General features: G+C 48.7%; 1 protein-coding gene across 1 annotated transcript in view; it reads left to right on the top strand.

The window, feature by feature from the left end:
- The first annotated feature begins 687 nt into the window (after positions 1 to 687).
- LOC147737727 (uncharacterized) overlaps positions 688 to 25,270 on the top strand; it is a 64,839-nt gene continuing 40,256 nt past the window's right edge. Inside the window, exon 1 of the mRNA XM_086942437.1 lies at positions 688 to 899. The gene's annotated coding sequence lies outside the window, so the exon portion shown is untranslated. The remainder of the gene's footprint in view (positions 900 to 25,270) is intronic.

Raw genomic sequence — 25,270 nt, 5'->3', positions numbered from 1 at the left:
ACAACAACAAGAACAAATGATTCCCGGAGAGCAGGTTCGAGACCCCCCATCAGCAGACAATCTTTGTATCACTGGACCTCACCTGGGGTTTCATGTGGGTGCTGCGGGCCCTGCTGGGGTCGGTTTAAAAGAGGGCCTCGGATGAACAACTGCGCATGCGCCGAGAACAGACACTGCCTCCTGCCACGGAGCCCGAGTTCAGGAAGGGCTTAGGTCTTGGATGAACAACTACGCATGCGCCGAGTATAGACACTGCTTCCGACAGTGTGGGTAAAAGAGGCTTCGGCTTAACAACTGCGCATGCGCTAAGGACAGACATAGTGTTCGCAATCGAACACCAGAAGTCTTTGCAAGAAATATTCCTTTATTTAGTTCACAGCACGGAGCGCAGCACAGGCCCGGGGCGCAGTAAAGGGCTCCACGTCAGTACCAGTGCAGGTGGGACGGGGTCCGAGCAGGGTCACATTGAATGAGATACAGCACGCGCTGAGATGTACTGAAGTGCAAAGCTCCTCTGTCCGGCTCCTCTATAGGGGGTGTCTCTCCTCTGCGCAGGCGCAGTGACGCTGAGCGTCCTCCGTCCAGGGCTGTTCACAGTCTGCAGTCAGTGTAAGGGCCCAACACTTTTTGATTGTTCTGCGATAGGGAGTAGTGTCTTTGCTCCGCACGAGCGCAGCTGTGACGCGCGGTGCTGCGCCTGCGCAACCGTGAGACGCCATCTACTGTTCGTTCGGGGGAATAACACACCGGGCCCCACTCCTCACAGGCAGCCGGGCCCTCGGTGCCGGACTCAGGCGGGCCGGCCCCCGTCAGAGCGCTTCACATTAGGAACAGAAATGAAACATAATGAGAAACATTACAGAAGAGCAGATTACTAAAACATACGTTACTTACATAAGGTAATAGTGACAATTGTGAGCAAACAAAAAACATGAGGTAGTAAAAATTGTGAGCAACCAAAAATACATGAGGTAGTAAAGGTAATAATGACAATTGTGAGCAAACAACATACTTGAGGTAGTAAAAATTGCGAGCAACCAAAAATACATGAGGTAGTAAAGGTAATAATGACAATTGTGAGCAAACAACATACTTGAGGTAGTAAAAATTGCGAGCAACCAAAAATACACGAGGTAGTCAAAAGTGCACAAGAGGAAAAGTGACAAGTGTGCAGTTAAAAGAGAAAACAGAGTATAATTTGAGGTATAATACTGCAATAAGTGCTAGGCACAAGAACAGGCGTTACGTAGGCAAGGTGGCACTTGTGCAAGTATCAAAGGTAAAAACATGTGAGAGGTGTCCTCAAAGCGCCCAATCATGTGTGTGTGTTTAATAATATTTTTAGTGGATCTTATGTTTTTTGTTATTGTTTTTGTTGTTGTTATTTATGAAGAACAAAATAGAGACAATGAACGTCATCGCCATAGTCAAACAATTCCATATAATCCCATTCACCGTGTGTGTATTTGTGGAATACCAAGTAATGTCCCTGGTGTCTGATTACTGGTGTTTGTTTTTATTTATTTTATTTTATTTTTTTAACCCCTTGGCCGTGGCTGTAATTCCACGGCGGCGCTAGGGGGGAGCCGCGCGGCGCCGCCATGCTCGTGACGGAACCACTCCGTCACAAGCCGCGGGCGCGCTATGCTTGTGACGGAGTAGTTCCGTCACGGCCCGCCTGCTCCATAGAACACGCCGTGCAGGCGCGGAATTGATGCCGCGCAGGCGCGGCGGCCGGGTCATGAAGGAACCATTCCGTCACCAGCACAGCGCGTCCGTAGCTCGTGATGGAGTGGTTCCGTCACGTGCACGGAAAGGGTTAATGCATTTTTATAAAGCGCGGACTTTACCCGAAAGTGTCAGAGCGCTTTACTATAGAACCAGTTACGTTACATGAGAGAACGGTTACAGGAATGGAACAAACAAAAATAGCATGCCATAGAATCAAAGCGACGCAGGAAAAAGGCACACAATCTCAAGCACAGCAAGCGCAGACTGTACAAGCAAAAATATGAATATATATGACAAATTTTACAATGACTAAAGCACTTCCTGGCGAAAAATAGCAGGCCATAGAATCAAAACAACGCAGGTAAAAAAAACACAATATTAACCGCAGCAAGCACAGGATGTACAAACAAAAATATAAATATAAGTGACAAATTTACTGAGAAGGAGGGAATTAGTTCTGAAAGTGTCTTTGGAATTAAAGAGATTTGAGGTCCGCTTTGAAGATCTGGATGGAGGTGATGGCACGGAGCGGTGCGAAGGAGGAAGCGAGTTCCAGATTCTCACAGCATTACCTGAGAACGATTGTGCCATCAATTTTTCCCTTTTGATGGAGGTGGGGCTCAAGCAGGAACTTTTCTGCATTGCGAGAAGGTCTTGAGCCTCCAGCCAATTTCAGTTTCTTCGCCAGATAGCGAGGGAAGGAAGAGTGCAAAGCTTTGTGGGTGATGCATGCTGTTTTGTAGATAGCTCTAGCCTTGATGGGAAGCCATCGGAGAGAAGATAAGATAGGATAGGAGTGATGTGGTCACTTCGTTTGGACCCTGAAATGAAGCGAGCTGCTGAATGGAGGACGGATTTGAGGGGGGAGAGGTGAGATTTGGGAAGGCCAAGTCAGAAAAGAATTACAATAGTCCAGTCTAGAGAGAACTAGCGATTGGACCAAGGTTTTTAGGTCATTCTCCGGGCAGAACCGGCGAATCCCCCATAAAAGGCACAGCTGATAACGTGCGATCTGGGCCATGGAATTGATGTGTGAGGTTAGGTTGAGTCTTTTGTCAAGTATGACACCTAAGGATTTAGCGCAGTCCACAATGATGGGTTTACTGTTGAGTAGATTTGATTGATCCATCCAGGATTGAACAGGAGGCGGAGAGAGAGAGCTAGATAAGAGGAGGAATTCCTTTTTAGAGGGAATGTGAATTACTTGGTGAGCTAACATCCAGTTGTGAATAGGGTTGAGAGTAGAGCTGAGTAGTGAGAGATCATGAGGGGAAGACACCTTGAGGTAGATTTGGGTATTATCCGCATAAAGATGGTAGAGGATTCCAGATTTGCTTAGAAGGTTCCCTAATGATTCCAAGTAGAGATTGAACAGAGTGGGAGCAAGGATAGAACCTTGAGGTACACCTTGACCAACCACCAGTGGAGACGACAGACTGTTCGCAATCTTGATCATTTGGGATCTGTCCGAGAGGAAAGAGGCAAACCATTTGAGTACTGTGCCTTCCACGCCCATTCTCTGTCGGAGAATGTTAAGGAGGGTGTCGTGATTAACAGTGTCAAAAGGTGCAGAGAGGTCAAGAAGAATCAGAAGGCACGATTCCCCCGAATTAAGAATATGCAGCGCATCATCGATCACTAGCAGCAGTGTTGTTTCAGTGCTGCAGTTTTGAATAAAGCCCGACTGGAACATGTTGAGGAAATTATTGTCCATAATGTGTTGGGAGAGTGGTTTTGCAACACATTTTTGTGTGATCTTTGAAAGGAAAGGGAGATTGGTGATGGGGCGGAAGTTATTGAGGTCATTTGCATCTGCAGAGAGTTTTTTTAGAAGGGGGGAAACCTGCCTAGTTTTGAGGACAATTGGGAGGGATCCTTGACTGAGGAAGAGATTGACTAGCCTGGTCGAGTAGGAGAGAGTGTCAGTATAGAAATTAATGAGGATGCCACTGGGTATGGGGTCAGAAGAATGGTTGGAGGGTTTGATTTCGCGGATGCATTTGAGGAGATCAACCTCTGAGATGGCGGCAAAGTTCTGCCAAGTGACTAAGGATTTTCGCTCCTCGATGGGGGTGGGGTGGGTGACCTGTTCCACCAGAGATCTACTGTAAAGAACTCCGATACACACCAGATAATGGCGAAGAAGTTCTTTATTTATATATCCTTGAAGATCCCTTCTGCTAGTAAGATGCTTCTTAATTACGCTCCGGCTGTGTGGATGAGAAGTGTTTATTTTTACTTCTTTATTTTTTTTAAATTTCGCTGACGTACAAGGCAGGTAACCTGGACTGCTGATTTATTACTTTAAAGATGGCCGCTTGACGTTAGAGGCATCCGTCTTTGTCGCTGACATTTACACAGATGGACTGATTACGTAGGAAGAATAATTCAAGGCAGCAGTTGGTGAGTGTTCGTTAAGGCAGTTGTGTACCTCAGCAAGTGTATTTTCCAGTCAGAATGTAATTCCAGCAATATTAAAAGTTGAAGAGAAAGTGTCAAATTTTTTAATATTACCTTGAAATGTGTTGCTCGAAGCTTACTTGCTGTTTAGAGTTTTAGATGAAGTTTGGCTTGTGGCTCGTTGAAAATTCTTGTTGGTTTCTTTGTTGTAGTACGTTTTTTTCCGATAATTTTTCCTTGTTACTTCTTATTTCGATTGCAAGTTCCAAGTAAGTATTTTAGCCAAAGTTCATTTCTGCATGTTCAAATTTTATCAAGTTTCTTTTTCTTCAGAATTTTTACTCGTTTGAGTTTACTGTGTTTACCTTAATTACATATTTGACTGTTCTCCGACCTTAAGTGCACTGATGTTAACGACATCAATTTATTCTTTGCAAATCTTGGAATTCACCTGACACGAGGTACTTGAAATCGCGTATCTTCTATGACTGTATCCTTGTATATTTCCTTAAGTGCTGAGTTCTCGTGTTGGTGCTCGTCGCCACTTTGTAAAGAACTCTGATACACACCAGATAATAAGCGAAGAAGTTCTTTATTTATAATCGTCAACACAGGCTCCAGGGGAGCTATAGCGTAACTTGTCAAAGCAGTCAAAGCAGTGATCAGCTGCCAACTGTCAGCTGATGACCTCACGGCTGGTACGGTATCCGCACAGGGACATCAAGAAAGCAATGGCAGAACGGTGTCCACGGAGGGACACAACTACAGAGGACGTAACATCTACTCATTATTTCTATGATGAGTTTGTATTGTTCTTGTTTTGTCTCAACATTGGTTTGTTTGTTCAACCTGGTGCGTTCAAGGCACTCTATATGCTCGATACTACCTCTGACCTAATGGCCTATTTAAATGTTTTTCCATTTAGCTGCCTACACCCGGAGGCTTTCTGACCATACCATTACTAAGTGGTTTATGCTTGCTATCATGGCGCTCTCACCAATATTGAAGTAGAAGATCGTTCTGAATATTTATGAGTAAGTGTTCCCTGTATCTGATGGCTTCTTCAGGCTTTTCGATGTTTGACGATTAGGGCAAGTGCAAGAGCACACTACCTGTTGTCCAATAGTTTGCATACCAATGTTCTGGTTTCTACTTACTTGTCGTTCCAGGACTCTTTACTTACGTATAACTACTACGAAGGTTCACTCGACACAGAGAAAATATTTCTGACCGACTACTTGGGCCACAGATACTCCTCTCTAAAGTAAGTGTTGGGAAGAGAGGTTGTTAGTGTCACTATATAGCTGGTTTTTAGAGATAGGTGATTTAAGTCATCTTTTGATACTTTACATTTACTATCACCTATACTGATCTCTTTAGCTGCTGGTACTTACGCTGTGAGGGGTCTCATATTTCGGATGCTCCATCTTACTGCTGGTTATTAGTCTGCGGGCCCAGTACTCAAATTGGATTTAGTAAGTTTTGGCTTGTTACTAAGCAGCCCACATGAGTTAAACCATTCATTGTATCTTGCATTAGTTACATTATATATATATATTTCTTTTTTTTTTACTATACTACATCACATATATACCTTTCCAGTAAATATATTTTTTAGCTGGTATGAAAGGTCATGTGGATCTATGTTTTGACGAGATCAATCAGGACTTTGAGGAGCTAGTTGTAAAACATATAAGAAGATTGTATAGGAATAACTCGTGGATTTTCGCCTTTATTTTATTTTTAGTATACATTCTACGTATTTGCAGAACATATTCTAGCTTGGCAGCCATTCTACCTCATCAGAATACCCTTTGAAAAGCTTAGAAGTGCCTCATATGATATTTATAACATTCTCAACTTAGGTATCTTAGGTATTTACTTATATGTTTCTCTCTGGAATTTTTTCACTTCACCAATTATGCTTGGATTTGGGATTGGCTTACTATATGGAGATTGGGTCTATTTTTCATTTTAATTGACTTTTTCTTTCTTTCACTTGGAGCTTCAATTTGTGTACTTGGGTGTCTTTGTGATTCACTGGATATTTCCAACATTTTCCCTTCGTTTCCCTTTTTTAACCAACACTTTTAAGACCTTCCTTTCTACCCCTTCTTGTTTCTTCTACAGGCATGTTTTTATTAGAATCTTAATAGATTTTTCTACATACAAAAACGTTTTTTTGTGAATAATTATTAAAAAGTTATGAATGAAATGTACTTTTCTGTTAAACAGCCTTGAAAAAGTCGTCCCAAGATAAAACACGTGTCGGCTGTTCTTGTTTCTGTCTCTACGTGTCAACATTTGAGAAGACTTATGAATAAAATATTTCTGTTACATATATAATTGGACTTGTGCTACTATTGTTCTCAGAGCTGTGGACCCACTTGAGTCCCCTTCATAACGTGTTTGACCTGTGCTCTGTCATTCAGATTATTGTTTTGCTATATGAAGATTTTCTACATATAGATTAGCACTGTGGATGGCACAGTGCTTGGTATTGAACCCGCTGGAGAAAATCTGCTTCATCTTGTTAACTTTGTGGCAACCTTTTACGGAGGTGCTGGCTGTTGTGTACCACTGCCATCAGGTTTTTTTGTAACAAGCCAGAACTATTGGCTTTGTCTATGGTTGTTAGTTGCATAAAATAAAAAAGCAGCAACCATGGCTGCTATATTCTTTCTCGGGAGGATGAGTATAGTCTAGTGATAGTGGCGCCTCACTTGATTATCGGTGTATCTGTACTATACTATTTAGTGTGTTATGGTGCTTAGGGAGGGGGTCCTCATCCTTGACCTCATCATTCAGTACTCCACATGAGAACTGTACACATTTTGTTACAATGTCCTAGCACACATAAACCCTTATTCCGTTTTGTTCATATATATATATACAAAAAATAGCAGTAAACAATCTCTGTATTCATATTTTCTTTTCTTTATTCCAAAAGTTGTTGCCAACACGTGTTTCGTCGCTGCCTGGGTAGTTCACCCGCGACTTCGTCAGGGCTGTAAAACATATATACAATGCGATGTAACAACATCACACATATGTTTTGCATCAAGGTCTATGCATATGTGTACATAGTCCCTCAGTCCCCTTTTAAGGTAGAGGATAAGCACCCCAAAAGTGTGAGTTTAGTGAGACATATTCTTCATGCTATCTGTAGGGCTTACAGTGTATACCCCAGGAGTAGCATACCTGAGATACTGGAATCGAGATCAGCTGGCCTGTAATTCATAAGACCAATATGAGTATTCGGGCAAACATCAGAAAACGTAATCACTCCTAACTGGTTGACATATAATCAAAATGTCACCAAAAGAGCCTACCTTCCGACCGATTGTAATTCCGTCCCGGCTGTAGTGCGGTTAGCACTCTAGTGGACGCACGCACGCATCCATGCATCCGCAGGCCAGGCGTGGCCTGCGGGGATCAATAAAAGGAAGGCGTTCGCTCGGGCACGTCACTTCCGACTGGGACGAGTGTGTGGTTCACTGGCTGCCGCTGCGCGTCAACACCCCTGCGCAAGCGGCCATCTGTGTCTGGCTAGGCCCACACACCCCCACACAACATTGGCGACGAGCGGAGGGGGCCCAACCCTCGCCCGTACACCGTACCTCGAGCAGAGCAGTCTGCTCGCCCCCGCGGTGCATACCGCGTGTGTCCGGACGCACTCTCCTGCGTCCCGGGAGCCGGCGCGCTCCTTCCTGCCTGCCCCTGCCTCCTGGAGGGCGCTGACCGTCCGCCCTCACCGCCCTGCCTCGGGGGTGAAGAACAGAGCGTGTGCCTGTACCAGGCGACCGCTGTGGAAGGCTGAGCGGAGCACTCCAACGAGGCGCACGTGGTGCCGAATACCACGCATCTCGCGTAGTATGCGAGAACGCCGCCCATTGCACTTCCTCACGCATTTGGGGTGATTTGGGGCGACGGGGAACTCCCGAAGGAAGGCCATCCACTATCCTGCCTTGCCACAACTACACGTGGGAGCCTGCTGAAGCCTGCAGTCGACCCCTGCCTGATGGGAGTTCCCTAATGCCACAGTGACCACCTTTCACCCACGGACCACGTGGCACGTGGATCTGGACGACGAGCAGAGCGACGCCCCTGCCAAGGTACGCACTTTGCCACAAGCCCGCGTGAGAGCTGGGGTGATCAAGACTTTACCTTAAATAGTCCCTGGGCACCACCACCATGGGGGACGGAGACGCCGTGGCCCCATCATCAACATCCCATTCCAGCATGCGGCCGCTGGGGTGCTGCCGCCGTTCAGTGAGGCAAGTGATCCATCTACGGCCTCGCCCCGATGGAAAATCTGGTTGGAAAGACTCGAGAATTACTTTCTGGTCACACGGGAGACAGATGACGCGGTAAAAAGATCGCTGCTTCTCCACTACGCAGGGGACGAGGTCTTCAGGCTCTTCAAACACCTCCCCAACCTGACCGGGGTGACCACGTACGCTGCCGCTGTTACCGCCCTGAACAACCATTTTGACCCTCAACTAAATGTGGACTTCGAAGTCTTCAAGCTAGGGCAAGCCCGTCAGCGTGAGGGTGAATCTATGGACCAGTTCCACACCCGAGTTCGGGAGCTGGCTAGCTCCACGGATGAAGACCAGCCAAAAGCCATACGACGTCAACTTATCCAGGGATGCCGAGATAAGACTCTGAGGGGCCATATCCTGCGAAAACCAGGAATCTCGCTAGAAGACATCCTCATCCTAGCCAGGGCACATGAACTCTCAGATGCCAGAGCAACGGCCATGGAGCAGGCCTTACACAAAACTCCCGCCAAAACGGAAACCATCAAGGTTGAGCGCGCTGACGCGGTACGCCCACGACAACGTGGCCAGGTGAAGAAGGGATACCGGAGAGACGCACCGCAAAGCCGCTGTGGATACTGCGGACATGAACCACATGCAGCCAAAGACTGCCCCGCTCAAGGTCAAACCTGCGGGAACTGCGGAATCCCCAATCATTTCGCGTCAGTCTGTCGCAGAAAGAGCCAACCCAGGAATTCCAAGAAACCTTGGACACCTACCAAAGCTGTCCGCCAATTATCACTCACAGACCCACCCCCGGAGAGAACAGACAAGTTCCTGCCAACAACTTATGACGAGTCAGAGTCGGAAGACGAGGAGGCGTATGTAGTCTCTTTTGCTCGGGAGCTAAAACTCAGACGACGACCACAGCCAACGTGTGTAGTGCAGGTGGGAGAGAACGAGGTAAAAGCTGTCATTGACACTGGCGCCACCGTCAACGTCATGGGGCTGCAGGAATTCAACAGCTACCTCCTTGTCCGGAGGTCCTACGCTCCAATACTAGAATCTTCGCCTATGGAGCAGACACTCCCCTCCCTCTGAAGGGAAAAATCATCATTCCCATACGAGCCGACGAGGCTGAAGTGACCGCAACGATACACATTATTGACCGAGAAGCCGACACGCTGTTGAGCAGTCACACGGCGGAGGACTTGAAGTTGATCGCCTTTGCCAACCGTATCCGGAATCATCAGGTAGAGGAATTACTGGAGCGTTTCCCTGAACTATTTAAAGGTCTGGGGTGCATCAAATGCGACCCCATTAAGCTCCACATCGACAAGTCCGTCACCCCTACAGCCCTACGCCATCGGCGAATACCATTCCACCTGCGGCCGATGGTGGAAAAGGAACTCGAAAAACTGGAGAATATGGGGGTCAACGAAAAAGTATCAGGACCTACCCCCTGGGTTTCCCCCATGGTCATAGTCGAGAAACCCAAGCAACCTGGCGAGATCCGACTATGCATCGATATGCGGCTGCCGAACACCGCAATCAGAAGGGAGAGACACCTAACACCCACGATGGACGACATAATAGCCGACGTGAATGGATCGAGATGGTTCTCGAAAATCGATCTCAATGCGGGCTACCACCAACTGCCCCTTGCCGAGGAAAGCCGCTTCATCACTACGTTCAGTACCCACCTTGGCCTCCGGCGGTACAAACGCCTCAACTTTGGAATATCTTCGGCAGCGGAGGTATTCCAGAATACCATCAGGGAGCTGCTGTCAGGACTGCTGGGGGTAATCAATGTAAGCGACGATATCCTCATCCATTCCGCCACCGCATCCGAACACTATAAACAACTGCGGGATGTGCTAAAAAGACTAAGCACTTATGGAGCAACCCTCCATAAAGACAACAGCCAATTTTTCCAATCGTCAATCGAATTCTTTGGTTATGTTTTCAACCAGGACGGGGTCCAAATTGATCCACGGAAGTCAAAATCTATCAAAGATGCCCCAGCGCCGAAATCCCCAACGGAGGTGAGGAGTTTCCTTGGGATGGCCACGTACTGTGGCCGCTTCATACCGGGACTGGCAACCCGCAGCGAGCCCCTCCGAGCACTAACGAAGACGGATGCCACCTGGACATGGGGCCCGAAGGAAGACGAGGCATTTCAGGGCATAAAAGACGCCCTCCTTGAAAACGCAACGCTCTCATACTTTGACCCCGCCAAGCGGACCGAGGTCATCGTGGACGCAAGCTGGGTGGGCCTTGGAGCAGTCCTGACACAAGAACATGAACCATGAAAGTGGACGGCTCTGGCTTTTGCCAGCAAGGCGTTAACCCCGACAGAGACCAGATATGCACAGGTTGAGAGAGAGGCCCTAGCAATCAAGTGGGCCTGCAGCCACTTTCATCTTTATCTACAAGGGCAATCATTCGTGGTGGTCACCGATCATCAACCCTTAGTGCCGCTCTTCAAGGGCACCGCTCCCCATCCGCCTCCACGCATTGAGAGGTGGGTGATCCAGCTGCAAACATACGACATGGAAGTGGTATACAGGCCGGGAGCCAAAAACCCAGCCGACTACCTATCGCGACACCCAGTACCCCAAGAGCCAGCAGCTGCTGATGGAGACTGCGAAGAATATGTCCAGTGGGTGGCACTCACATCCTGCCCCCAATGCATGACCATCGAGGAAATTAAGGAGGCGACAGTGGACGATAACCCGTACATGAGGTCACTGCAAGCGGTACAAGAGGGATCGTGGACTGACTACTTGCATCCCCCCAACACCTGGACAGCCTCGGACAAGGAAGCCCTCACGAAATTCTGGCACATCCGTCATGAGCTCAGCGCCACGGAAGAGGGCATACTGATGAGAGGGACACGCCTAGTGATACCTACACGCCTCAGACACCGAGCTACCCAGCTCGCGCATGGGGGCCACCAGGGTGCCACAAAAATGAAGGTGCGCATGCACGAGAAGGTGTGGTTCCCCGAACTAGAAAACACCGTGGAAGAGTATGTCAAGAACTGCATGTCCTGCCAGTTGACTAGTGATCCTGAAAGGCCGGTCCCCATAATCACTGAAGAAGCATGCACGACCCCGTGGTCTAAAGTCAGCGTGGACTTTGGAAGCTTCCCCGGAGAGGGCCACACTTTGGTGGTCATTGACTCGTACTCCAAATACCCCATTGTGGAAAGAGTGCCATCCACGGCGTTCACCCACGTGGGGCCAGTGCTAGAAAAAATATTCTCCTTGTTTGGATTCCCCGGCGAGATTAAAAGCGACAACGGACCACCATTCCAGGGAACGGAATTTGCCACATTCTTGAAAACAAGAGGCATCACCCACAGGCGCATCACCCCCCAATGGCCACAAGCTAATGGGGAGGCGGAGAGGTTCATGCGGACTCTCAATAAAATGTTCAGGATTGCAGTGGTAGAGGAAGCTGACCCGGAGCAAAGACTGCACGAGTTTCTGAGAGAATATCGAGGAACGCCCCACTGCTCTACTCAGAAGAGCCCATGGTCCCTCATGTTTCAAGGCCAACGCAGAGACCTCCTTCCCACCTCCACAGGACCGACACCAGTGAGGGACGACATGAGGGAGGTTCAGGAACGCCGACGCAGGAACAACATGCGAGCGAGCCACCGGCGCAGAGCGACACCAAAGCAACTACATCGAGGAGATCGGGTTGTCATCAGGAACAGACGCCCAGGGGGGAAGTTTCAGACGTTCTATGAACCAGGCCCGTGGACTGTAACCAACACAAAGGGAACCATGGTGACTGCCAGCAGAGAGGGAGAAGAAGTTTCGAGAAACACCTCATGGTTCAAAATGGTCCCTCCTAGCTCGAGCGCGGCCACCGAAGCCATAGATGGAATCAACGAGCCACCCCGAGCAGCGACACAAGAAGAAGAGGGCAACTCAATACATGACACCCGAGGGCCGGTGCCAGAGCCGGGAGGGGGAACATCCGTTATGTCCACCCCCATCCAGAATCCATCGCGCAGCAGGGAACGAGGGCCAGGCCGCACCCCCCGATACAGTCTGAGGCCCAATCCCCGCCCCAGTCAAAGACTCAACGACTACGCCTGTCAGCTGAGACCCTGAAGCCGTCATCAAAGGGACACGCAAGTACAGAGCGCCTGATCTAACTTATTGTGACATTATGAACAGTTTGGTTTGAACATTTTCGAATTTGTGCATAGTTGGATAGAGATGTAGTGCGGTTAGCACTCTAGTGGACGCACGCACGCATCCATGCATCCGCAGGCCAGGCGTGGCCTGCGGGGATCAATAAAAGGAAGGCGTGCGCTCGGGCACGTCACTTCCGACTGGGACGAGTGTGTGGTTCACTGGCTGCCGCTGCGCGTCAACACCCCTGCGCAAGCGGCCATCTGTGTCTGGCTAGGCCCACACACCCCCACACAACACCGGCCAATTGTCGTCCTGGGTAAGGATGTAGGTATCTTATGTCGTATGCTCAGAAATTCTGAAACAGAATCATACCTGTCCATTATTTCCAGTCTTCATAACATTTCCATCGAGCACCATATTACTCATCCATTACCGACTCCTCCAAATCAATCGCCAACCTATTGTGTATCATCTTATCCTTAAAAACTAAAAACGGGAGTGGATTCCGTCACAACTATTAGTTATGGAATCGCTGTGCTGATCCCATTTTACCGACCTAAACCTGTCTGTATTATTAAAATTATAGATATCTCATCTGTTGTACCAGATTATCATGGGAAATATCTATCAGTTCTAAACTTGCCATGCATTATTATTATACGAACTCAAGTCTTATACTGCGTTTAGTAATATAAACCACTGTAACCCATGGTAATCCATATATTAGGTAAATCTACGCACAAAACTGCTCGTATAGATACCTTGCGTGTGTCTCAGAAGGCTCGAAGTAAGTCGATGTGGGAGAAGGCGGAACGCTGTACGTGCCGTCGTCATCCCCAGTAATATTAGTAACTGTGTCCCAAAGTCCTAGTTCGGATTCTGCATACAAGTATATGGAGATTTAGAGTGAGAGAGGTACCCCTTGGGAATGTCAAGAGAAATAGGGTAATTTAACCAATAGAGAGCAGAGTTTCCCTGGACCGTGATATATAAATACACAATCAACATACAACAATATAATATAACAACGTAAATAAATAAATGATTTCAAAATGTATTGAAAATACATCTTAACATAAAATCATTAGAAATATATGCAATTCTTAATCCCCACAATGTAAGAGCATAGATAAAAATACATAAAAACAATCATACAATTATGACCAGCATAATTTATACAAGACAGAACATGTTATGTGACTTAAATTTGTCATTCCTCTTTGTACATCTCATATATTTTACTGCCACATAATGTCATCCACTTTCAAATATTTGATGATTGACAGAAATGTTGCTTAATGGGATGGTACAGGTGAATGCGTCGACGCGTTTCGATGGCTTGAAAATTTTAGACCATCTTTTTCAAGACAAGTACGTTTTGTCTGTCTCTGACAGGGTTATTGGTCTTTTCCCTATAAAGATATACAGAATTAAATTCTATTCTTTTTTTGATAAAATCACATTTTATTCACCACGTTAATTTAAATGCTATACTTTAACATCATACATATAACGTCCCCTACAAAACATTATATGCAATCTGAAACCTTCTTAATGCTGTTAGAACATTATCATTCTTTCTTTTTTTTAAATTTATTTTTATTGCAGATACACAAGGGGCCATTATACAATCTGTCAGCGAAACTCTGTGTACAGTAGCTATTATTACCTCGCACCCTGAAAGATACACGGCCATTCAGCCCACACCCCGGAGGTCGGGCGGCGCGCGTCGTCAGTGTCTCTGTTACTCCCAACGTTGCCAGCCATGATCAGTCTTAGGCTACCCAAGTTTTCGCTTTTTCTTTTTTGTTGTAAGTATTGAAACTGTCCCCTTCCCTCCCCCTCCCTCAACCCACGGCGGTCAAACGTTAAAAAACTCAAGATAGAATTCAGCAATATACAAGCAGTTTACAGAAACGTATCATTTTCGCATACCTCTCCCTCCCTCTCCCTCCCACCATCAGCGAGGTACATACATTTGTTCGGAGCTTGTTATGATCAGTGACCCTCTACTCCTCGTGCGGTTGAAAGCATGTCCATTCAGTCCCTCCTATACCCCAACCGGACAAAAGCAGTGACGCAATCCCTCTACCCTCTCACTTCCCACTACAACCCCCCATCCAATCCATGATAGTGTCTCCATTTAGACCAAACTTTCCTGAATTTCCGGGGACAACCTCTCGCCTTGTACGTGACCCTCTCTGCTGCCATATACAGGTCTAAACCTCTCCTCCACTCCTCTAGGTCCGGGGATTCTGGCGCTCCCCAATGTTTTGCAATGTCCCGCTTGGCAACTACTAATGCCAGGACCAGGAGAATGAGTAGTGGGCGGGTCAGGTCTACTTCGATCGTCATACTAAGCAGCGCCAACTTAGGGTCTATAGGGATGGGGGCCCCGAGGACTTCTTCAAGTTCCTGAAAGATCTGCGACCAGTACCTCTGTATGACAGAACAGGTCCATACTGTATGAAAGAAGTCCCCCTCCTCCCGCCGGCACCTAAGGCATCTTGGTCCCTCTATTCTCCCCATTTTGTATAGACGTACCCTGTCGAAGTATGTTCTGTGGAGAAAGTTAAATTGGATCAGTCACAGCCTGGACTTGATGGCCACTTCCCGGGGGTGTGTCAAGACTATCTCCCAGTCCAGGTCTTCTATCTCCCCTCCCTCCGCCTCCCATACCTGTCTAAGTTTTGTTAAGTCACCCAACATATGGTTCGTCAGTGTTTTATATGTGAGGGACACCGCCTGTCCAACCATGTGTTCCTGGAGCAGTCTCCCCTCCAGTGGTGCATACTCGGGAATATCAAGCAGCAAGATATTCTGGGTCTGCCAGGCATGGCGCAGCTGTACCTATTTGAAATGTTGCGTGGTGTGCAACCCGAACTCCATTTGGAGGGCCCTGAACGACTTTAGTTCCCCCTTGGCTATTACATCTCCAATAGTAGAAATGCCAATGTCGTCCCATCTCTGGAATCCACGTATTTTATGTAACTCATGTAGCCAGCGACAATACCACAGTGGTGTCTGCCTTGTAGGTTTGTGTTCCCACCCCATGCACTTTGTAGCTTTCGTCCAGGCCCTTGGCGTTATGGATGTAGCAGGGAGAAGGTGGGCTCTCCTCGCATCCCCATAGAGATACTGCAGTATATTTCTGGGCGCCAGCTTAGCTCTTTCCAGGGAATATGTCGGGTGGTCCGCTGCCGCATGGAGCCAATCATTGATTGGAGTCAGATGTTCCGCCCAATAGTAGGCTTCCAAATTGGGAAGCGAGATTCCCCCGTTGTACTGGTGTTTGTAGTGTGGCCAGGGCCACCCTCGCCTGTTTCCCGAGCCAGAGGAAAGATCACAAATCTGCATGGATCCTGGAGAAGACCGTAGTTGGCAGCGGATAGTACTCGTTTTGGAGGGCGTATAGAAATTTCGGTAGGACAACCATTTTATACATGGCCGCCCTGCCCAGGAGTGTTAAAGGGAGCCGCCTCTAACGGTCCATATCCGCCACCACGTTCACGATGATACGCTCCACGTTTTTTTGGAACGAGAGAGGGATGTTCGTCGTAATATAAACCCCCAGGTACTGGAACCCTTCTGCTGTCGTCGTCAGTTCCCCTGGTAAACTCCCCCACTGATTTCTCCCCTTCGGGTCGTATAGTACTGATTTGTGCCAATTTATTTTGTGGCCCGCTATCTCCCCATATTGTTCCAATTCTCGGAAGAGCTCCGGTACGGTCGTCTCGGGCTCTATTAAATAGAGCAGGACGTCATCCGCGTAAAGCGAAATCTTTTCGGGGGGGAGCGTCGTCGCCCCATCAGTGAAGCCGTGGATATTTGCATTGTGTCTGACCCTGTCCACTAGGGCTTCTATTACAAGTGTAAAGAGAAGTGGGGACAGGGGGCATCCTTGCCTAGTACCTCTCTGGATAAGAAATATTCGGGAGAGCGTTCCATTAACCCTCACCCTAGCTCTTGGGCCGGTATAGAGTAGTCTGATCCACGCCGTGAACTTTGGACCGAATCCAAATCTCCAGAGCACTGCAAACAGGAAGGGCCAATGTACCGCATCAAACGCTTTTTCAGCGTCCAGGGAGAGGAACTAGTGTGGGTCTTCCCTCTCCTTTACCTCCTGGAGCCAGTTATGAGTTCTGCGGAGATTTAGCTTTGTTGCCCTGTCAGGTAGGAAACCTGACTGGTCCATATGTACCAGACCTGTTATGACCGCCCTCAAGCGAACCGCTAGGATGGTCGCCAGCACTTTTACTTCTGTGTTGAGTAGAGATATCGGCCGGTAGGAGGCACATTCAGTTCGTGGCTTACCCTCCTTGTATAATAGTATAATTGTGGCCATAGTAAGATCCGAAGGGAGTTCTCCTATCTCAAGGGCGTCTACTAGGAGGCCCTGAAGGTGGGGGGTCAGCAGGTCTCATGTGCGTTTAAAGAGTTCTGCCGGGAATCCATTCGGGCCCGGTGTTTTACCCGGTCGGAGTCTGGCAATAGCGGTCGTGATGTCTTCTAAGGTTATGTCAGCTTCTAATGTGTCCACGTCTTCCGGTGGAAGGACCGGCAAGGTGGTGTTGTCCAGATACTGAAGGGCCTCCTCGTAAGTCGCCAGGTCGCGTGCTTTGTATAAGGTTTCATAGTGGGTAGCAAAAGCCTCCGCTATTTTTACGTCAGTTTTGACCGCATTACCTCCCATCGTGGCTATGCCATCTATCCACCTCTCTGCTCTCTCCTTCTTGCTGAGCCATGCCAGTAATTTCCCTGACTTATCCCCCACGTCATACAATCTGTGTAGGTCGCTTGTGATTAGGTCTTGGCTTTGTTAGCCACCAATTCCCGATATTGCTTCTGAACATCAAGTAACCGCCGCAGGGAGTTTTCGGACTTATGGGCTAGGTATTCGCCTTCCTATTTTAGAATAGACTGTTCCAGGGCTGCTACCTCGGCCTGAAGTCGCTGTCTGTCTTCCCCTAGTCGAAGCCTAATCCTATCGCGCATGACTGGTTTCAGGGCCTCCCATAATGTGATTTTTTACATTGTCCTCGAGGTATATCTTTATGTCTGTCCTCACATCTTTCAGTATTTTTGCGTTCTGGAGGTCCCAGGCCGCGAGTCGCCAGTACCCCGCATCCTCAGCTCTGTCACGCCCTACTCTAACATACAAAGGTGAGTGGTCAGAGATGCCCCTGGCTCTGTAGTCAGCTACATCCCCTACTTCCAGCCATTGCCTGTGCATGAAAACATAATCAAGATGGGAGAATGTCCAATGCGCCCCTGAGTAGGTGGAGTAGGCGCGCTGCGTCGGATGAAGCCACCGCCATGCGTCCGTCAGCCCCAAGGAGGACTATGTCCGCCGTCAACTGTGGTGCCTGATCTGTCGAGGGCAACGTCCATGACATCATTAAAGTCCCCTCCCACCACCTGTATCGTGTCTGCTGTGTCTAAGAGGATGTTCGCGACTGAGGCATTTGTGCGCGACTGCAGCTTAGGTGGTGCATAAACAGAGATCAAGGAATAGGTGTGCCTATTCCAGTTGCCCTGAACTCCCGCATAGGTACCCTGTGGGTCAAGCCACGTATGTGTGATGGCGAAAGGTTGGGATTTTTTAATCATGACTGCCACTCCCCTGGAGTCTGAAGTGTAACCCGCATGGACCAACATCCTGTATTTGCCCCTAGCAACAAAGGAACACTGAGTACCCCTAAGATGCGTCTCTTGCAGAAAAATGATGTTGGGTCAGTCTTTTTAATGTATGCGTTTACCAGTCCTCTCTTGATTTTCGATCCCAACCCATTGACATTCCACGTCAGTATGTTCAACCTCTTGCCAGCCACGTGTGATGCGTCTACGGTACCGGCCATGGAAGAGTGCAGTGACCATGTGTGACCCAACACTTACGGTTGGCAGTGTTGCGAAGACATAAATTGCTGAAGTGATTTTCTACCCGAGTCTTCAGTGTTCCCACCTGAGTCCCTCCCCGTACCCTGCCTCAACAAATTTGAAATACAAATAACTGTAATGCCCTCCCCCCTGCATCCCCACCAACTTGAGCATCCCCCTCCCTCCCCTTCCAGATGTGTCCTTACACAGGACATAGCTTTCCGAAGGAGTAGGCCTGTCGCCCACCCGCCAACCCACCCTAGTAAACACCCAACAACCCTATCTACGTGTCAAACAAAGCACAATAAAGTGGGCGTGTTAACTTGCGTGCTTCCTTTTGGCAGGCTGCCACTCCAGACCTCCCAGTCCTCCAAATGAACGATATTTCACCTAACTCCCCATGGCTCCAGACTCAGAACGTAGTTTGTGCAGCAGTCTCTCTTCCGTCAGGATTTGGAGTCTGGAATTTCAGATTCGGGGGCACTGTGCTGTCCTGATAGGTCATGTTCCATGACCCGTATCTCCTTCACCAGCGGATGGTCTGATTGTCCGTCATCCTCCTCTCTCTCTCCGCCGGATGAGTGGCTGTCCAGTGTCTCCTCCTCCTCGCCTTCCGACTGTGCAGTGGTGCGCAACGCCGCGCCTCTCAACCCGGATGCAGCTGCACCTCTTGGAGAAGCGGAGCGCCCTTTCCTTGCCTGTCCTGTACCGCGGCTTCTGTATGGCGTCGCTGGGGTTTGCCTCTTAGATCGCCTGGATTTCAGTCATTGAGGTTTCGTATGTTCCCAGTGTGTCGCATTTTTCCGTGACCTATCTAGCACGTCACTCTCCCTGCTGTTGAGGATCGGACGCTCCTCCAGCCATTGCCAAGCGTCTTCCGGGTGTACGAAAAAGAGTGTCCGCTCATTGAATATCACCTTAAGCTTCGCAGGGAACAGTAACATGTACGGAATTTTTAAGTCTCTGACTTTAGCCTTTACTGAGTCGAAGGATCGCCTCTGCTTTTGCATCTCCTGACTATAGTCCGGGAAGATCATAACATGCGAGTTTTCCAGACGAATCTCCCCCATCTTCCTCGCCTCCCTCAGTATCAAATCTCTGTCTGCAAAGTTCAAAAAACGTGCAATGACCGGACGCGGTCTTGCTCCCTCAGGCGGTTTCGCGAGGAGTGCTTTGTGTGCCCTCTCTATTATGAAGCATGGTGAAAATTGCGCCAGGGGGAAAGTTTCTCGTAGCCACGCATGAAGGAAGGATACCATGTTGTTCTTTTCAATTCCTTCTCTGAAGCCTACAAAGCGTAGGGTGTTGCGCCGGGCCCTATTTTCGGCGTAGTCCACCTTCCAGGTGAGCTGGCGATTCGTGGCCGCAAGTTCCGCCATGTCTCTTCGAAGAGTTGTGATCGAATCCTCGGCTTCTCCCACTCGAGCCTCCGCAGCGGTGACCCTGTCAGATAGATTGCGGAAGTCCTGTCGTAAGAGTGTCACTTCCGAGCCCACCGAGCCGATTTTGACCTTCAGTGCCGCCCTGGGCTCCTGAATGTCGGTGCGGGAGGCCTGAATTGCCGCCATCAGTAGCTCAGTGTCTGAACGCGTGTTCGAGGGCGCGGGTGGACCTTCCGCCCCTGGCGCGGTGCCGCAAAGTTGTCCATCGGGCCTTGTTTGGGTCCTTTCGGCAGAGTCTCCTTTTTCCCCATGGTTCTTCGGGTTGTCAGCGTCCGGGCACCCCGCCGGCCGGTCTCCTCCCACCGCCGGGTGTTGTGAGTTTCCCCCAGGTGCTCTCCCAGTGCCTGCGGCCTCCTCAGCCTTGTTCCTCCGCCGCTACCTGGCTGGGCGTCTTTCAGTGTGGCCCTCTCGCTGTTCCTCAATTTCCCCTCGCAGGGTCCCGGGTGTCCCGCTTATCTCTGCACCAGCTGTGGCCCCGTCCGAGACACTCACCCTCTCAACGGCTCCCGCTGTTTTGCCTCGGGCGTGTCATGCTTCATCATCGGGGTCATCGTACCCCTCTACGGGGTACGGCGTGCTGCGACCTACGGAGACGCGGGAGCACTTGTTAGACTATGTGTGGTGTTGGTTATTTTGAATAAATGTGAGTGTATTGTGGGGTTTGGGAAATAGTGATAGTTAAAAAGAACCTGGCTCGTGGGGTGACTAAAAATTATTTAATAAGCCCCCGGGCTGGTGCTGTTAAAAATGAGGGTGGGAGGTCACTACGCTGACAATGTGCGTTACCTCCTTTTTAGGTCGAGCCTGTCAAAGCGCATGCGCTTTGAGCTTGCGAAGCTTATGGGAGCTCAACCAGAGGTTAACTATCGGGCGATTCCATGAAGTGCCCGTGAAAAGGAAGCTCAATGCGCAAGCGCATTGACATAAAAAGCGCGTGCACATGCCTCCCTCCCACAGGCATTCCCCAGCGTGCGCTCTTCAAAGGAATGCTATGCCCCCCTCTGCCACTTCACGCCAACAGCTCTTCAAAGGGATCCGCTCAGCCCCCTGCTGCATCAAAGGCTTTAATTTCGTGGCCGCGGTTTTTACTTTCATTTCGCGGCCGCGTTTTTTTTTCTGCCCCTGTTGTGCCGTCCGTCCGCCCTCCGCCCTCCGTCACTGGTAATCTCCCCATCTCCTGCCCACAACGAATGGATAACCAAAATGTATAAAACCGCCTCATGAGAAATTCATAAGGTCCTAGACGGACTGAAAGTTTGCTGCAGACTTGGTAAAACCCAGGAGTTTTGATGAAAGAATGACATCGGAGTGAATGTATCTATTATACCGCCTCTGCTCTCTCCCCCTCTTTTCCCCTCCCAGCCCCCACCTATGTCATCCTGTCACTCCTTCCCAAGCGTCTGCTGCCTCCATGCCCCTCACTTCATTTGACTCCTGGACACAACAGACACACAGAGATGAGGTTACGTTCCAGTTACTCAGTCTGTTTCTGCTTGTTCAGTTTCTTGCCTTCCGTTCTGTCATTGCGCACACTGCCCACACTTTTCGGGATTCTTCCAGGTACTTTGCGTTTTTAATGTCCGGTGTGTGATCTAAATACAAACCCAAGGTTGGCTCAGGTAACACGCATGGGGCCATTTGGTGAATATTTTATTTCACAGAACTCCCTCAATGAGCTGCTTCCGACATCCATCATTTAACATCCACCCATGCATCGTTTCACCCAAGCATTCACCCACCCATTCACACTTTCATCCATCTACGTGTGTTGCCGGAACATAGACCATGGAGGAACTATTCCCCCCCTCCCCCCCCATAGCCCCTGTGCTTGGTATCTTCTTCAGCGTAAAACGTTCAATACAATACCTTTATTACATGTATTTGCTCTTTTCATAGCTGCAGGACTTGGTTCGGATGCGGTTTTATTAACTGAATGTTTTTCTCGACTCATGTCACTCTCCCACTGTGGATAAAGTGCAGAGAGTCGGCCCGGGAACCTGCACAGCTCGTTAACGGAAGGGTTTCACTTCGGTGTGACATTCCCATAGTTCAGCAAACTTAACGTGACATCTAGAGAGGTGCAGCGTCGCCAGCTCTGCAAAGCGCCTCTTATTATAAATTGTATCTGAAATTATCCAGTTTCAATAAATCCACCCATTCACACTTTCATCCATCTCCGTGTGCTGCCACTCCTACCCATCCACCCTCGCATGCAGGCACGCCCATCCAACCATATATTCATCCAAGTATACACCTATCAACCATAAACGTATCCATGCATCCATTCACCCACCCATTCACACTTGCATCCATCCATGTGTGCAGCTACCCCTACCCACCAACCCACCGCTGCATGCAGGCACGCCCATCCAACCATAAACTTATCCATGCATCCACCGCATTAATACTATGTGCATTTCCCATACAATTCCCAATGCATGGAACAAACTGCCAGAGAGCCTGCGCAAAGAAACAAACCTTTTATCTTTCAGAAAAAAGCTAAAAACGGTGCTGTTTCAGGAGGCCTGGGGTAATGCCTAACTCTCTCCCCTCAAGTATGGTGCTCACTCTCTGCAAAGCGCTTAGAGACCCCTGGGTGATAAGGCGCTATAGAAATCTAACATACAATACAATACATTTCCTCATACAACTGTCGTTTGTCACCATATGTATGAATGTGTGTGTGTGTGCATACTATTGCCTTTGACTAAAATAAGCTGGTCCTATTGGCTTTTCAATGCTTGTTTTATATCACACATTTGCCTTAAAGCTCTCAGAAGAGCATAGATTCAGTTTAGAATGAGATACAGCCTCGTCATTCATATTGTTTGCCTTCACAAATTTAATAAAACCTTCATGAACAATAGAAAGACGAAGTCAGCAATATTCACTCGTTTAAAGTTCCTTAAGGGTTCACCCTGAACCAAGGAGTAGAAACAGCACAACTCACTTCGCTGTGCGCTCCGTGCTACAAAGCCCACAGCCCCCCTCCCCTCCGACAAACTTTAAGAAATCCAGGAATGCTGCTGATTTCATCTCAGTCGTTAAGAGCCCGCAGCGTCTCAGAACCAGCTTGCTTTTTTTTTAGTCATGCCATAAGTATGCTCTATATCCACATCCACATCCACCACCACATCCACCACCACTTCCACCACCACATCCACCACCACCAAATCCACTGCATCCACCACCACCACATCCACCACCACCACATCCACCATCACCTCCAAATCCACCTCCAAATGCACCACCACATCCACCATCACATCCACCATCACATCTACCACCACATCCACCACCACATCCACCGCCACATCCACATCCACCGCCACATCCACCGCCACATCCACAGCCACATCCACCACCACATCCACCACACCCACCACCACCACATCCACCACACCCACCACCACTACATCCACCACCCCATCCACCACCACCACCACCACCACCCCATCCACCACCACCACTGCATCCACCATCACCACATCCACCACATCCACCACCACCACATCCACCACCACATCCACCATCACCACCACATCCACCACCACATCCACCATCACCTCCACATCCACCAAGACATCCACAACCACATCCACCACATCCACCACCACCACATCCACCACCACCACATCCACCACCACCACATCCACCACCACCACCACCACATCCACCACCACATCCACCACCACATCCACCACACCCACCACCACCACATCCACCACTACATCCACCGCATCCACCACCACCACATCCACCACCACCAAATCCACCACATCCAGCACCACATCCACCACCACATCCACCACCACATCCAACACATCCACCACCACCGCATCCACCACCACCGCATCCACCACCACCACATCCACCACCGCATCCACCACCACCACATCCACCACCACCACCACATCCACCACCTCATCCACCACCGCATCCACCACCACCACATCCAGCACACCCACCACCATCACTTCCACCACCACATCCACCACCACATCCACCACCACATCCACCACCACATCCACCACCACTTTCACCACATCCACCACCACCACATCCACCACCACCACATCCACCACCACCACCTCCACCACATCCACCACCACATCCACCACCTCCACAACCACCACATCCACCACCACCACCACATCCACCACCACCATATCCCCCAGATCTACCACCACCACATCTATATGTGTGTGTGTGGCTCTGTGTGTATGTAGGTGCAAATGCAATGTTCTTGGATTTTCGTCACAATAAAATCCACTGAACATAATCTTCCCAAAAGTTATTTACAAACGTTTAAGCTATTGCCATTATAAATTACAATAACTTTTATTTAAGTATTAATTATTTACAAAATTAAAAGCCATTGTTATTTGTAATATCAATACATCTAAGTCACGTAAATACAACACACATTGCATTACAAATGCTATAGGTGTCACATTTGCGAAAGTTAAAACTATTGACATTGTAACTGACAAAGCTATTAATTTTGCTATTTTCAAAACCAACACATAAATAAAAAAAGTGTCATTTACAATACCAATCGCTCAAACTTTCCTAATGCGAGACCTATTGCATTTCCAATGCTTGTTGTGTGTGTCAACATGTTTCGGTGCCAGAAGCACCTTCTTCAGGACGGGGTGCACAAATCCCCACCTTACTCACGTTTCTCTAACTAATACCAGAATTTTCTAATAAAAGTGAGGAAAAATTACAGTGCAGGTAAAAGTAATGTACCTAAAAAAATATGTTGTCTGAAGTCATCTGCGGTGTACCACAAGGATCTTCACTCAGCCCCACCCTCTTCAACGTATACATGAGCCCCCTCGCGGCCATTGCACGCCAACACAACCTCAACATCATCTCCTACGCTGACGACACTCAACTGATCCTCTCACTCACCAAAGACCCTAACACCGCCAAAACCAACCTACATGAAGGAATGAAAGAAGTAGCCGAGTGGATGAAGCACAGCCGTCTGAAATTGAATTCAGACAAAACAGAAGTCCTTATCTTAGGTACCTCCCCCTCCGCCTGGGATGACTCTTGGTGGCCAGAGGCCCTTGGAAAAGCACCCATCCCGACGGACCACGCACGGAACCTGGGCGTCATCCTGGACTCCTCACTCTCCATGAACAGACAAGTCAACGCCGTTTCATCATCCTGCTTCAACATTCTTCGCATGCTCAAAAAAACATTTAGCTGGATCCCCACCGAAACTAGAAAAACAGTCACCTATGCACTGGTCACGAGCCCCCTGGACTACGGAAACACCCTATACGCCGGTACCACCGCAAAACTCCAGAAAAAACTCCAACGTATCCAGAACGCTTCAGCCAGACTCATACTAGACATCCCGCGTAAAGACCACATCTCTGGTCACCTGAAA

Source organism: Lissotriton vulgaris, chromosome 1_1 (assembly GCF_964263255.1).
Source record: "Lissotriton vulgaris chromosome 1_1, aLisVul1.2, whole genome shotgun sequence".
Lineage (NCBI taxonomy): Eukaryota > Metazoa > Chordata > Amphibia > Caudata > Salamandridae > Lissotriton > Lissotriton vulgaris.
Note: the sequence above shows the minus strand (reverse complement) of the source record. Positions and strands in the feature narration are given on the sequence as shown.